Source organism: Falco peregrinus, chromosome Z (genome assembly GCF_023634155.1).
Source record: "Falco peregrinus isolate bFalPer1 chromosome Z, bFalPer1.pri, whole genome shotgun sequence".
NCBI classification, from domain to species: domain Eukaryota; kingdom Metazoa; phylum Chordata; class Aves; order Falconiformes; family Falconidae; genus Falco; species Falco peregrinus.
This window is the reverse complement of record NC_073739.1, coordinates 38,131,521-38,145,801: the sequence shown is the minus strand read 5'-3', so window position 1 is coordinate 38,145,801 and position 14,281 is coordinate 38,131,521. Positions and strand designations below refer to the sequence as shown.

The 14,281-nt window shown below is 38.0% G+C and overlaps 1 long non-coding RNA gene across 1 annotated transcript in view; it reads left to right on the top strand.

Moving 5' to 3' along the window:
- The first annotated feature begins 1,966 nt into the window (after nucleotides 1-1,966).
- Nucleotides 1,967-14,281, top strand: part of LOC129782726 (uncharacterized) — a 186,730-nt gene continuing 174,415 nt past the window's right edge. Inside the window, exon 1 of the long non-coding RNA XR_008744784.1 lies at nucleotides 1,967-2,196. This is a non-coding gene — a long non-coding RNA (uncharacterized LOC129782726). The remainder of the gene's footprint in view (nucleotides 2,197-14,281) is intronic.

The following is a 14,281-nucleotide window of genomic DNA, read 5'->3' as shown; positions in this document are numbered from 1 at the left end:
GAAAACATTTGGTTTCCCAGTCCCCAGTTGTTCCAGAGGGAGTAGCTACAAGACGACCAAATTGCACATTTGTCTTAATCACTTCCCAAAACAGTTCCAACTACTTTCCAGCTATGGCCCTTCATAAAGAGCGCGCTAATCAAAATTCACTTTTGGCTTAAATTGCTATGAAGCCAAGATTCTCATTCTCTGAACAAATAAGAAAATCTCCCTCTAGATTTATATGTGTTCTCAGGAAAAAAAAAAAAAACAAAAACAAAAAAACAAAACAAAACAAAAAAAAACCCAACAAAACCCCAAACATCAAATTTACTCAAAGCAGAACAGGAAAACATCAGTTTTGATGTTTCTCACAGCTACAGTAAAAGTTTATTCGTGTAGAAAACAGCGGCAAAATAATCAATAGAAAAGACACTGTGCAGCCTGGGAAAGACTGTGCAGGTTGATGGTTTGGTGTGAGATTTATTCACAGTTGTGTTATATCTTGTTCAAGAATAAAACAAACAGTAAAGAAGTACAGTTGATACTCTCACAAATTACTATGTATGGTGCGTTGGTCACTTCAGATGACTGTTTGGACTGGGAAAAATCTCAAAAATCCCAATGCCATTCTTACTATCAGTCAAATTACCATTTCTTCAGTACCTGCAGGAAATAAGAATATTTTTCTCTGCTTTGTATCATTGTGCAGTTGAGTTAATATTCTACAAAAAAACAGTTTATAGAAAAATTCTGATTTGGAAACCAGATAGACAATATTTTTATATGGATTTCAGTGGCCAGATATTTTATGATTTTATTATTTTGTTAAAATAGACTTCTCCAAAATAATAACTAGGATAAAATTGGTTTTGTTATTAGAAACATAAGAAAATTTAATTCCATTTTATTGTCTTTTCAGCCAGCTTGCTTCAGGTTCTTTCAAAGATCCCAGGTTAAGCAGAAAAGCTCAAGGAAGAATTTGGTTTCCTAATCTTTGATGATGCTCAGGTTGGACAAAGCAGACCTTATCGTAGGCAAAAAGAGCCATTTTGCAGCTTCTGTGATCTTAAAAGTTGACAATAATCTCTCACAAACGTCATGACAATACTATCAGAAAATCTACCCTGTGGATTATTAACCACAATTCTAGAAGTGTAATTCTAAATTCAACAGAAAATCTTTCTTGGCTGAAAGGAAGAAAAGGATATTTTTCCCTATTTAAAAGAGAAAAAACTAGGAACAAGGCAACGTGGTGTTCTCTGTATTTTGCCTTAAGAATTTGCATCACAGTGACCAAATTCTTCCCTGTTTTTGCTGAAATCTCATAAGGAATGAATGCAGTGACTGTGGCAGTTGTTAAAGCTATTTTTCTATAGAACTGTAAAAAAAATAGTGCATTATAGATAAAGAATTAATTTTTCCTTTAACTACCAAAAATATCTACAAAAAGATCAAAAGCAAAACAATTACTACTTTTACAATAGAAAATCAGAAAATCAATATTTATAGTTCTAATAAACAACAAAATGCATCAATATGTGCAAAGTTATTTTCTATTTCATTTCAAGATTAATTCCATCTTGCTCTCATTTTAGTACATCTCTTACACTAGAAAGAACAATATAAAATTTTCATCAGAAACAGCTGAAGATGTACACTGGCAGACAAGAGTCCTAAAATTTTCATACTTTCACTCAAGTTAATGACTGAGAGCTTAAGTGTTCAATAAAACATTGTTTGCACAAAATGTACACTTAAGTAAATATGCAAATAGCTGTGACCTTTTGCATTCAATTTCAATTGTGAATGCAAGGCTGCATTGACGTGCGGAATTAGACTCTTTAACTCAAAAGTTATAAAGTAGGTATGTTTATTGCGCGCAGATGCACGGGGGATTGCTCCTCTCCACAAGCGTGCATGCCTGGAAGTGACGAACCATCTCACATTTATACAATAAAACAAATGAATATTCAATTAACGCCTATACATATTCGTTACCTAAACCCCGCTTCGTATGTTAATTAGCTTATCAGTCTGTTGCCTGGAATGTGGTGGTCTTGCAGGTTTGTAGGTGATTCATGTTCTTGTGACCATCCGATCTTCTCCAGCAAGGAGACTTAGCACTCCCTCCCTCTAGATAGCATTGGAATATCTCTCATCCTTTTCTCATTCTTTTTTAAAATAGCCCCTTTTGTTAGAGGAAGAAGGGCAGGCGTCTCCTCAAAACTGTAGGCGTCTCCTCAGAGCTGTGTGCCTATGTGACCAGACACCGCACCCATGACTAGTCACCATACCCACATTCCTGGGCAGACATATACAATCACGATCGATGTCCATTGTCCCCATTTCACACTATTTCTCCATATCAGCATTTTTCCAGGCTCAGTAGCCAGCTTTCAAAAACAGGCCATGAAGAGTACCATATATATTGTAAGCACCAGTTTCACATGGCCCAAGGTTTCCCAATTACAAACTTAATTTAGATTATTAAAAGTACAGAATATCTCCCCTGTTGCTCCCAAATAAATCAATGCTGTCTTCACCATTGACTTCCATAGAAAGAGTATCGATTTAAAATGAGTACTTCTGAAAATTCAATTTCCACCCCTTAAATAATTAAAGGAAATCCTTGGCAGACAAATAGCACAAGGAAAATACAAAATAATAAAAAAAAAATAATTACCTGTTTTACAAGTAACAACAATGCACTGTTTTCAGTCATAAATGAAATTACTTTTCATCATTTCAAAAATTCAGCAAATAATCTAAGCAGTAATACAGATGCAAGTAATTAATAAATCTGAAACAAGCAAAGCTCTTCCAGACCTTAAAAAATATTTGCCATCAAAGTCAACATTTACAGAAGGAGATAAAGGTGGGTTTGCCTTCCTTATCATTACAATGTAGAATTGCATCTCTATCCTACCTATGTGAAAAGGTATGGAGACCTCTCTCCACCCCTTCTTCCTTCAGAATTTTACCTCAGGCCTATAAGAAACCCCAGATCTTCAGATTTTGCTTGTGACAACAGAAAAGCTATGAATAAACTAATGTTTTATTAACTATGACTTTGTGTTATACAACGACACAAGCCCCTAAAATAGCATGGCTTTGCCACAGAAACCAGGGAACTGACTTCAATCAGTATGAAATATCTTACGGATTCAGCTGTTTTCTACCCTTGGGAGAGGTCACAGAGGGAAAACTCAGTCTAGAAGTTGCCACAGTGTCTTAACAGGACCCATCAGTCAAGCCAAAAAGTTAGCTAAAAGAAAATACATTGCTTCAGTGCTTCCAGTGCCCCCCACACACTAGGTGAACACAGTTTCAAGAAAGCTTGTTCCTGCACACTGCAGGTCTGTGCTCATTTCTTCATTGTAACTCAGAGGTGATGATAGCAAAGGTGCTGAAAAACCTGACCCATATATTTAATAATGAAATAAGTTCTCCTGGGTTCATATGGTCTCAATGCCCTCTCAATCTGCTGACACAGACATTTTAATTAAGCTGCAAAAAAGCGATTACGTAGCTCAGTAAAATACATCCTGTCCTCACACAGCTCAGATAATAAGGTCTTTTCTTTGTTCTGTACATCACACTCTGTGGAAATGTATTTTTGAAAGTGCAATCAAAGTCAGCCCTTTAAAATTTAGCACTAAATAGTCAGTATTATAGCAAAAAATTCAGAAGATAATGGCATATTAAATCTTATCTCTGAGGATTGGAGTGGTGGTTTTATTCATGAGAAATTTTAGAGTAGAAGGGCAGAAGGAACTGCCGAAAAGGCACTGCTACGCTCCAAACCTCTACATCACAGCACAGGTCATGAACCTAAGTTCTTGCTGAGTTAAAGAGCATCAGAAAACCTAAATCTCAAACAATCTGAACAGGAAATCCAGTGTACCACCTACTGTTTTGTTCCAGTACTTTAATGCCATTGGTGACACTCTTCATTTCAAATCTGAATTTGTCTAGTTTCAACTTCTAAATGTTGGGTCTTCTATAACTTCTGTCTCTGCTTCTCATATTTATTACTGTTCTGTCCCTTCTCAGATGTCTGTAAAGCATAACTCCTGCCCTTCTCCTTGATAAGCGAAATCTTTCCTGGAGTCTCTCAACTTACAGTAAAATCCTCACTCTCATGACTCTCCTCTGAATCTTCTCAGACTTACCAACTTCTATCTACAGTTAAAAATGACGCAAGATTTTGAGGGAAGCTGCTTTAGAGCCAAATACAAAAGTAACCTATCTTCTGCTTTTCTACCCATAAATCCCTGATATACTCTACACTTTAGTTCAAACAATTAGGGGAATGCAATCAAAGGTGTCAGAACTAATCTGTTGCAGAATCGGGATGAATTCTACTTCACAGGTAGTAAATGATGTTTTACACCCTAATTATCTAATGACTTGTTCATTTTCAAGTCTCACAGGCAATAGTAAAAAGATGAGTCAAAAAAAGTGTTAAAAAACAGGCCCAGTACTTTGGGGACTTGCTTACTAAGAAAAAAATTAATCGGCTATTCTCAAAACACCTCTGTCATTAACGTGATATGACTCTTGACCTTTACAAGACAATCTGACACATTGTGCACAGTAATGAAAAAAATACTGTAATGCACAGACTGCTTAGCTGCAAGTGAGAAACAAAACATTCCTTAGAAATGCACAAGCACAAAGGAAGTAATATGTAATTTGAGATGGTGAACAGATTGAAAACAAATAAAATAGACACTAGGTAGTCATATCTGAAGACATCATTAAAAAATTCCATTAATTTGTTAGATGGTAAGTTTTCTGCCTCAAGCAAGAAAATTACACTTTCCAATTCTCACATTTTCATGTTCAAAACAGAAAGAGCAAGAAGAAAAATCTTATCTCTTTACCAGGTACAGCAAACAGTTTAACTGCAGAGGAGATGCAATGGAAAAATTTTAAATAAGACTTTGTGTTAAAAAAATCTACTCAGAAAGTGATTAGGTGCAGTCAAGCAGAGTATGGAAATGACAAGACCATCTGAACAAATTCTGTTTCACAGAAATTACAACCACAACATCATTTTGTACATTTGAACCAGTTTGCTTGCATAACTTTTGCCTGTTGTTGAAGTCTGTATCTCAATAAAGCAACTGTGCAAATGGCATGATTCCCGTTAGAAAAGAGTCTCTCATCAGGTTATATAGCTGCACAAAACATTAAAATAGAGCAAGCTAGCATTCAACATAATTCTTCATAGAATCACAGAATGGCTGAGGTTGGAAGGCACTCCATGCAGCAGGTTCTCCTAGATTAGGTTGCACAGAGTCACGTGCAGGTGGGTTTTGAGTATTTCCAGAGAAGAAAACTCCACAGCCTCTGAGCAGCCTGTTCCAGTGCTCTGTCACCCTGAAAGTAAACAAGCTTTTTGTCATATTCCAATGGAACTCCATGTGTTGCAGTTTGTGCTTGTTGCCCCTTATCCTGTCACTGGGAACCTGTTGCACCTGTTTAAATTCTTGCTGCAGTAAGCAAGACAAAAAGGGTTAGAGGTATGCACAAATATGAACTTATTTTTTGTTTTTATTCTACCATATGCTGGCCCTTCCAAAACAATCCTTACCACGAACTTCATCATCATCATCATCGACCCAGTTAATAAAACTGACTGAATCAAAAAATACTATGGAAATAGAATCAGACACAGACAATGTGGGTTCCTTTGAGAATGGCAGGTGTAGAGAATGTTTTCTCTCTCCAGTTTGGATAATTTTTGGATAAACAATTCTCCACAGATTCTTAGACAAATTAAAAAGATCCCTACTGCCACAGTTTCATCCTTTGTTTATTTTTATGAAATCCTGATGGACATCCACAGAAGAGTAGAACAGTGCAGTTAGTGCCAAAACAGTAAGACATTTATTATGAATAAATTAATAGCAATGAACATTTTAGTGCCATGATTCCCCCTATTTAGTTGCGCCTATTGGCCCAGCTCTTTCCCAAAACTCAGTGTGTCATCTCTTCTAAGCTACCTCTGGCAAACACTTCATTCTTTCAGTAACTCATTAAAACTATATTTTTAATAACCTTTGTCTTGATTAGCTCTAGTGTCACCATTTCAGGCAGCCTTAGGGAGACGACAGAGCAGTCAAAATAGAAATGCAACATACTAATCTACAATTAGTTCTTTTCTTTGCAGCTGCAGTAATCTGAAAAGAATTAGAAGGCATGTGTTAGAATATAGGTACCAAAGGATGAATAGATTTGCCATTTTCTGATGCTATAAAGCTCCTTTAGCCTGCAATACCAAGTTTTGCCTAGCGCATCACTTTAAGAGTGTAATTTAGCAAGGTGTTGTTTAGGCTTGCTCTGTGACCTGTTTCATGAGAACAGACTTCTTTTAACTTCAAAAAACCCGGCAGATGCATCCCAGTTTTAAGTGGTGCTACAGTTGGAGATCATTAGTACAGATCTTAGACAATTCAGAAAAAAATATAAGACAAATACCAGCATCTGAGAAATGGAGAGGATTTTTCCCTCAGGTATGCTGGTGTCAAAATAATCTTTGTAATTACTAAAATTAAGCCCATTTATAATACTATAAATAAAATTATATTTCATTAGTAGGCAAGCTTTTCTATCACTGCACTAAAAAGCATCCCTCCTTAATGAATGCTTATGAAGGAAAACAAGGGTACTTTTCACATGACTTGAGCTCTAGCTTGCTCCCTTTGCTTACCAGTGAGCAGCATCTGAAAATTTATCCAGCACAGAAAGACATCTACTGACTAAAGTGTTTCCTGAAGGTTAATTTCATTAACCTTTCTAATGTGAACAGTTTCTCCCAAGAGAGAAAGCATGTTTCAGGTAAAAGATAAAAGAACAGCAAAGCAGAGTACATGATCAAAAAGAGCTTTCATATTAAAAACTAGCTGGCAGATATCAATAGTGTCAAAACCTAAGAGATATAGAAGGAGGTAATTACATAACAAAAACTCCACCTATTAGCATCCCAATCATAGCCAAACTCCACTAGGCAAACAGCTGGCTGCCAGCCACTCTGTATTTTTAGATAAAAGCATGCTACATCTAAGCTACAGTTGTGCTGTTCACATATTCATTCACTCCAAAGATAACTATTTTCTCGAAGCAGGGCGTTCTTCATGTGTAGAGCAGTCCTTTGGCAGCTGACTTCGGTAACCATGGCCTAGATTTCCCACTGCATTTACAGGGTGCTCAGCCACCCCTTTGGAAGAGCAGAGCATCATCAGCTCTCTACGCTGAACCTATTACATGCTGAAGCTGACTTCAAGATCTTCTCCCTCACTACAACTGCCTCCTAAATGCCTCTGTTTAAATTATTTACAATTGTATTTTCTTCTTTTCCTGGTGATGGTTTTCTCTCCATCAGGTCTTTGTTCTTCTACTTAGTTCTGAAGGGACCAAATGAAAGCACTGACTAGAGAAAGAAAAGTGAACACTGAGAATTGACTGTACCCAAGCCTATTGACTAACTGAACAAATGGGACTCAACCTGTTTCCAAAAATCTTACAGATATAAGAAACTCAAAACACTTTGTAGATAAAACATTTTCAGTCATGAGCATGATTGCTTTTCCAGAATCCCTTTAGAATTAAAAGCAGCATTTTATCCCACCTTTTTGTTCCCCACATCTGTCTCTTCCAGGATAAAATATGAGTTTACAGTACAAAATGCTGCAAGCAATTTTTAAAACTCATTTGTCTCAAAGTTTGATTTGTTTATGTTTTTCTTCACATTAAGAAATAGGACACTCAGACCACTGAGTTGCATATAATCATGAGTCTCCAGCTACTTGCAAGTAAGAGACCTGGTAACAATAAAAGAGTACAGTAACTAATGGCAGTTGGAGTATATGGTGCCTGAAGATAGGGATGTAGTCAGCTTGTGCTGCTATTGGTACTCATCCACATTGCCCTGAACTTTGGAGTAGCTTGCATTGTTTGTCTTCCTTGATTAGATGTTGGAGGAGACATGAAATGATGCCATAGAAAACAAACAATAGTGGATAGGCAGGAAGGGATACAGTTTTAAGACATTTGAAGGTGAGGGAAAGATATCTGAAATAAGTGCAATGAAGGACACCTACAATGGACTTTCAAAGAGCTGCTAGTATAGTCCAGGCTATTGGCAGATGATTAAATAAGCTTAATTTTCAACACACTGGATGGTTTGAGGTAAGTAAAAGGCATTTAAAATCAAAGTCAAAACTAAATACACAGAAATGGAGAAACAAAAGAAATCCTATAAGCAAAGGTTATTGCTTCAGAATCTACTTCTCTCCACTGTCCTCCCTATTTTCTTGCTAATCTACACTGGAGCTTTAGTGGTGAAATATTCAGAAGTACCCAGCCCCACTGAAATCCAATTTCTTTTTCTATTTTTAAAATTAAAGGTCTTGAGCCAGACCATGATATATTATGCAATGAATCTACAACGGGAAGAGCTGTATAACATTGCCAGCTAGTGGTCACTTGACTTCAGAGCACAATAATTCAATTCTAGCACAGTTTTAATATTTTTGAAGTGTAATAAAACCTTTTATAGTTGTAGTTTAGGGAGATGAGAAATCACAAACATATTTCACTAGCTTAGCTATCAGAACCTAAAAATCTGCATGAAACTAACGTTTAGTTCATGAATATGTTAGTCCTACATTTATGTTTAGTTTTCCAATTCAAGAGCACATGGATATTTTAAGACCCTAACAGCACGATTCCCACAGTGCAGGAAACTATTATAGCTTAAATTAATGTTGTTAAATTTTACTGTCTGTGCCATCTCCGAGCTATATGTTCTGACACCTGGATAATATGATTTTTTTATTATGATTGTTGCTGATATATACTGTTTATCAATTAAAAGTGAACTCTCACAAAGGCACAGACATCAGTAAAACAAATATGAAATGGGTAGTGAAGGGGCAAGGAAAATGTAGGAGCACGCATTTACAAGGCATGCATTTATAACAATTACACTCACAATATTAATGATGCATCTTTCTGAATTCTCTCTGTAATCTAAGGTCTAGCTTCAAACATGCTGTTTGTGAAGTAGGGTATAAAGGAACATGAACAGTAAGTAATGCAAAATACACGGTAACAGAGAGTAAAGGACTGCAAAGAATGGATCCTAAGGTAAATGTCATGTCCTGCAAAAACTCTTTCTATAGATAGCTTCACTGGCTACACTACCTTTGTGAGAATTAACTCAGTATTTGCACATGGGATGTAAAGGTTTGTAGAACAGAACAGACATTTTGGAAGGAGGCACTTCCTACAGATTAACATACAAAAACCAGAATTTGTAAGAAATTACACCTAATAAAAAATTTTAAAGGCAAGACTATGATACTATAAATAGGAACCAAATAGTTCCTATTAAGGCATTCCTGGGATTAATACTGTTTTAGTATGCTATATCACCAAGCAGTTTTAGACTCACTCTGTTCATACTCAGATCAACCGGGATTAGGAGCTACCATCACCTTGCAACAAATGAATCTCATATTGTAGCCAGATTTATTGCACGGACTTTATTTCTGAGCTAGCTGTGGTTATGGGGCCTGGCTGGCTCAGGGTGGGAACACACCAAGCTCAGATTGGCAGGGAGCACCAGCAGGATCAATTTGGTTTTGCCTGTAAGGGACCAGGCAAACATATCCTAAAAACCAACTTATTTAAGGTCCTTCCAGCTTTAGGATGCCATTCTGCAAAGATTTACATACCCATTTAATTGTATTCTGACTTCAGCACGACTGCTTAGCATGGATAAATACAAGCACAGCAGACATCTTTGCAAATGATTCCAATGGCCGGGGTAAGTACAAGGTGTGAACTGAGATACTGAATCTGAAGGCCAAGTCCACAGCTGTCTGGAAAATTGTCCTGCCATTAAAATTCATAGGAGGAGTATCTCTAGAAGAACAGATCTGTCAACAAAGGCACAGAGCTAATACTGGGGACAGAATATCTGTCTTAAACTTGTTACCAAAAATCGAAACCAGGAAAACTCTCTAAACGAAATGATAGTTTAGAAAGCCAGCACTGGTTTATTGCAGCGCTGGGTGCACGGGGGATCTTTCCTCCTAACACGCACACCAAGTTACTCCAGGGTACACATCACATACAGCAGAGAACTTGCACATTCACAGTACGTCACACATTCGTTTTCATTCACGCACAGGACTGGTTACAAGTTCCTCACTTCTGACGCAAATCAGTGGCAGCCTCAGGTAGCGCTGCTGAAGGGTTTTGCCAACTAGCTGTGCTCCCCGAGCGGGCTCTGCCCTCTCTCAGCGGGGCTATTTGAGTTGGAGGTCAAGATCTCCCATAACCACAATTACCTTTGCCCTACTTTGAACTAATTTTCTGTGGGTTGCAACACCTCATCGGCTTGTCTCCTTTTACAGCCAGGCCAAAAGTTTCTCACTTGGAAGCTTCTTTCTGCATAATTTAGAGATCAGTCTCTTATCCTTGTCTGTTCTTTGTTTCCCAGGGTTGACTCCATTGATTAGAAGTCCTTTCATTCATCAGTTTTGACGACTTGAGAGGGTGGCTCATCTGACGACTTGAGAGGGTGGGTCAACTTGACTTAAACTTTGTGCACATACTTGTTTAACATATAGTTAATTCAGGCATTTAGGCAACAAACTCAGAATCTTAAAAATTACCCACTACCTGTGATGGAAGTCCTAATTTAGGAGGTGTCTTTAAAAAGGGGAGAGAAGGCAGATTTCACTTTTTACCCTGCAAGAGAGATTAAGGCAGGCAAAGGAAAATTTGTTCCCTTCAGGACGCGGATCTGCACTAGTGGCTTGGTTCAGAGCAGTTTTGAAGCACTTCCCCTAACTGTCTCTACTTAACAGTCTAGGACTCATTTTCCTGTGCGCTGAATAGATTCCTTGGGCCTTGTGCCAGATCCCTCTGTCACAAGAACAATCCAGCCAGCCCTTAAACCTTCTGCCTTTAGCTATCCCCAAACTAGATGTGTGATAGAGACTTCTGGCCCAGTGGACCCAGCTAGATGTAATTCAGAGCAAATCCCTTGAACCACCACTGTAAACAGAAACAGAAGTCCAGGACCAGCCTCCAGCTACTGCTCCCCTGCTATTGTGCCAAATGGTCTCCTAATCTAGGTAGATATAACAAAAGGTATTAGGTAAACCACACAAAGCCAAGCTCTGTTACACTGTTAGTCACCACTAATAGAATGTAGATCTTCAAACACAAAACAATGTTCATTTGCAGATTATTTAATTAGCCTCGGCAGTGTCAGCTACTGTGAAGTATATCTGTAAGCCTTCCAAGGCCAAGCAGACCTGCTGTCAAGCAGTGAAGATAATAGTTCTAGATGGGCCGTTGCTATCCCCTTAAGTGCCCAGGGATGACTTAGATTTTGCTAACTACCACAGTGCACCATGGGGTTCATCTCATTCAAGTTCTCAGATTGTCCTTAAATATTTGCAAAGGTATCCAGCTGCTGGGCAACTGCCTATTATTATGTTTTCAGGCTCTTGTATCAGTGCTCCACATACATTTTCTGACAGCTCAAGGGTGCTCTATAACTCCAGCTTCCCTCTTGGGTCTGATATGGCAGCCTCAGTCTTGCTGTGATCTACCTGTATGCCTCGTGGGTTTTGCCCCCATTTTCAATTTTAGGAACTTTATGTTTTTGTTTACTTGCTAAAAGATGTTGGCAATGCTCCTCTAACTAACTTGGTAGCTAGTAACTTGTGCAGCCACAAGCAGCTGGTGGAGGAGTGCTTTCAGGCTGACAATCACACCATTCCAGTGCTGCCCATGACTCTACAAAGACTAGCACATTTGTCACCTCTTGGATCACACTGTGCTGTGCCACCACTAGCCAGTTTTTACAATGTTTTATATAATCCCCTCAAAAGCCTTCACTCTCAACAGCCTAAAAGCTCTCAAGTGCCAAAGGCTCATTGATCTTGACTTCCACTGTCCCACACAATCCAATACCTGATCAGGGACTCATTTTCTTCCTTCCAACAGCAAGTACTGTCAATACACATAACATACATTTCCTTTCTTCTTTTATATACTTAGAGATTTTCTTGTTATAGGTTGCATTCCTAAATTTTCTGTAATGCAGTTGCAGAGTTATCTCATCTGTCTGAGATAATGGAAAGCTGTTAAAACCAAAGCTAGCCTTGTCACCAAAGAGGTTATCCTCTGAGAGCCTTCCTGCTTGGTGGCACCACTTGTTTTTATGGACGCAGACCAAAGCACCCGGCAGCCACCACCCACTGCACTAAAATGTTGTTAAGTCACTACATGCCTTCTAACTCCTATATTTTCGGGGAATTAGTGTAGCAAAATTCAATGCAAGATGTTACAGAAAAGGAAGGTGATTTCATTTAACAGAATGATCTCAGATAACACTGTGCATGTAGTTGCATACTATGCATCAAGGCATGCAGCTAAGTAGACTGGCCAGGATTGCTTGGGCATGATATGGAGGACAAACAACACTGCCTACTCAGCTCTCACACATCTTGATTTCTTGTTGGTTGACTATGACATACATACTGGGGCATGTGCCTTTTATAACCCTTTAGTGTGGATACCGCTTGGGACCTTTCACCTCTCTAATTGGTCTCACCCTTTGTAAAACTTGAGCAAAATGCCAAAGACTTGTGGTTCTTTTGTTTTCCTATATGGGTATTTTATGGCTCCAGACCTCTCACCTTGACAGCATTGGTATTTCAGGTTTTTTCTTCTTGCTATCAAGTCATATGAATGAAACTATGTTCCATGTTCTGCAGCAATTAATGCATACCATACCCTTGTCTGGCCGTTTCTAAGGCTTTAACATACTGTTCTGTTTACACTTCAGTCATACCAGTGTTAATAGTTTCAGTACAAATCTCTATCCATTCCTTAGATTAATTATCTTAGTTTGTTTCCATTTGTTTTTCAGTAATTTAGCCATCTAATCCCACAGAGTCACAGCTCTTCCTGTGTCTGACTACTTCTAATCACAAATTCATTTAATACAACAGCTGACCCTTGCCAAAGGTATCCTGCTGTTTGCTATGTTTAATTATAAAACAGGAACATGTTTTGCTTTCCATCATCAGCTTCAGCACATAATTTCTACTGCATAGTGTGATTATTTTTGAAAAAAATAATAATTTCACTTTAGTGAAATCCAGAGTAATTTTTACAAAGACAGAAAAATATTCAAGCTTACTAAAACTTTTGTGAAATATGAATGACAAATACACTGCATTGTGCATGAGTAGGTGAGGATTTTTTAGCTTATTCACAGAATGCATTAATGAAGCTGATCTCAGACTTCACAACTGGCACTTTCAAAGAAAGAGATCAGCACAAGGACTCCTCACTCCCTCGGTCTGTCCTTTACTGAGGGTTGTCTTATGTAGCATTAGAAACAAAGACTGTATTCAGTTAACAAAGCTCTTCACGGTCCTTTGAGTTGAAAAGTGATGCCAGATATAATTTTTTATAAGTCAATAGCCTTTTGCCATAATGCAGGCATTGTATTTTCTAAAAGAGCTGAACAGGTCTCAGACTAACATCCAAGAACTATATGTCATGTTTTACCCAAGTGCCTTAGGGCACTTTCTAACTCAAAAAAAATGCTGTTTTTTGCGGATGGATGTGCTATTTCTTCAGCTAAGATTTTCTCCTATGACTAATTCTATTTAGGAATAAAGTGGTAAAATCTTTTTACAAAGATACCTACACCTTAAAGTACTCCTGACACCATGATGTGAAGGCTAACACTGTGATAACAAAAGTCAAAATTTCCTGATAGTTTTACTACTAACACTAGGATTTCTAGACAGCTGCAACTAGCAGTGCCAGGTACTTCCAGTGCCTGCTGTCAATGGGATTAATCATCTGAACCTTGGCGAGTAAAGAAATGATGCAGTCAAGGCTTAAGTGGCCAGCACATACAAGGCTCTAAATAGCACTGCTGCATCACCCTTTTCTTAAGACTTTTAGATCTTTTTTATGCATGACAAAGAAGGACACAAGCCTTAAACTAGCATTCCCCTGACAATAAGCACCTGAACACTCCATTTCAAGCACAGTTATTTCCTGCTAAACATCCTCACATACCAGCTACTAGAGATCTTCTCAAAAAGTCAGATGGTTAGAAAATAATTGTCACCTCAGGGAGAAAAAAGATTGGAGCATGAACAAATAAACAAAAGACATTTTTACAGCACTGGAGTTCTGGAGTTAAGGAAGTGCATCTTACTTCAATCAGCTGCAAAATACACAC